Source organism: Camelus bactrianus, chromosome 3 (assembly GCF_048773025.1).
Source record: "Camelus bactrianus isolate YW-2024 breed Bactrian camel chromosome 3, ASM4877302v1, whole genome shotgun sequence".
In the NCBI taxonomy this organism is placed as follows: domain Eukaryota; kingdom Metazoa; phylum Chordata; class Mammalia; order Artiodactyla; family Camelidae; genus Camelus; species Camelus bactrianus.
The window spans coordinates 108,958,179-108,960,178 of record NC_133541.1 but is presented as its reverse complement, the minus strand read 5'-3'; the positions used below and the strand labels follow the sequence as shown (position 1 = coordinate 108,960,178).

Genomic DNA, 2,000 nt, shown 5'->3' with positions numbered 1-2,000 from the left:
GTCTCTCACTTGCTGTGTGCCTGGCACTTAGAGCAGAGATTGGCATCTGGTAGGGGCTCCGCAACATTTGTTAAATGAATGAGAAGGGGAGAAAATGGGAGAGCAAAGTGCAAAGAAGTGGGAGCTGGGAAAGGATTCTACTTCCACGTCTGTCACTAACTTACAGAGGGACCTTGGGCAAGCTGCTTACTCTCTGTTTAACCTCATTTTCTTCAATTGCAAAATTAAAGAACCAGAGTTAGCATCTCTTTTGGCTGTGTGCTCACATCTCCCTGTAAGGATTTTCACACTGAAATATAGTTTTGTCTCTAGACATCTGTTCATGTGTCACAAAATATTATGCTTGATTTGATTTTTTTTCAACTGTTTAAAAATCTAACACTCATTCTTAGCTTGCAGGCAGTACAAAAATAGGTGATGGGCTGGAATGACCCATGGGCCACAGTTTACTGGCCCTTGACCTAGAAGGGAGAGGATAGGTGTTAGGCAGCCTATCTGAGGGCTTTCTGGAGAAGGGACACAGAGGCACGGAAGGATGTGGACCAGGGAGCAGTGGAGATCTGAGTCCGAGGTGAGCTAGCAGGGGCACAAACTCAAAGGCTAGCAGAGGCCAGGGAGACCTAGGGAGTGAGAGAGGCCGGCTGGGAGGGGCTGAGGGAACTCGCACACTTGTGTCCCATCTAAACTCTGCAGCATCTGAGCTCTGGTGCTTTGCTGCTAACATGCCCATTTTTCAGACCATTGAAAATTTTAAGAGAAGCCTGGATTTAAAAAAAAAAAAAAAGTATAACAGTGCATTTGGCAGTCCTGCGGATCTGTCTCTTGCTTCAACAGTGTTTGGACGGCCCTTACTCCAGCCTCCGACCACCCTTCAACCTTTTTTCCAGTCGCATCCTTCAGAACCAGCCACTGTGCTATCTTGAGCCTCTGGGACCAGCCAACACCGTTTTGTGAGCTTAACTCCTTATTACCGATCAACCATGAGCTCCCAGATTTGTCAGAATTATTCCAGCGAGGTTGAGGCCTCTGTCAACCACCTGGTCAACATGCATCTGCGGGCCTTCTATACCTACCTCTCTCTGGGCTTCTATTTTGACCGCGATGATGTGGCTCTGGAGGATGTTGGCCACTTGTTCCACGAATTGGCTGAGGAGAAGTGTGAGGGTGTGGAGCATCTCTTAAAAACGCAAAACCAGCGCGGCGGCCGCGCCCTCTTCCAGGATGTGCAGGAAAACCCAGGACACTATGGAAGCTGCTATTGTCCTGGAGAAGAACCTGAACCAGGCCCTTTTGGATCTGCATGCCCTGGGTTCTGCCCGCGCAGACCCACATCTCTGTGACTTCTTGGAGAACCACTTCCTGGATGAGGAGGTGAAACTCAACAAGAAGATGTGCGACCACCTGACTAACCTCCGTAGGCTGTCTGTTCCCCAGGCTGGGCTGGGCGAGTATCTCTTCGAATGGCTCACCCTCAAGAACGACTAGGAGCCTCTGCAACCCAGCAGCCTTTATGGAGCCCCTCTGGTGTCAGGGCTTCTGCCTGAAGCCTCTCTGCAGTCACCAATCAGCTTTTAACCATCCTGGAGCCCTCTCCCAAGCCTTGGACCAAATGGAAACAATAAAGCTTTTTGCAACAACAACAACAACAACAAAAAATAAAGTATAGTTGGTTTACAATATTGTGTTAATTTCTGGTGTACAGCATAGTGATTCAGTTTTATATATGTATTACATACATACAGTCCTTTTCAATTCTTTTTCATTATAGACTATTACAAAGTACTGAATATAGTTCCCTGTGCTAGACAAGCCTGGATGTTTTTTGAAATTAAAAACTTAAAAACAGAGTGGGTCAAACAGAATGTGAAGAGGGATGACTGTGTCTCATGACTCTTGGCTTAGGATGTGTCTGGAGATCATTCAAACCAGAGTGAGGGGGAAAGCTTCTAGACTGGGGGAGTGTGCCTCTCAGGACAGGTGGACACTGGGAGGAGGGGACC

The 2,000-nt window shown here is 47.6% G+C and overlaps 1 pseudogene; it reads left to right on the top strand.

Moving 5' to 3' along the window:
* Positions 1 to 436: 436 nt before the first annotated feature.
* LOC123612818 (ferritin light chain pseudogene) lies at positions 437 to 1,720 on the top strand (annotated as a pseudogene).
* Positions 1,721 to 2,000: the final 280 nt, after the last annotated feature.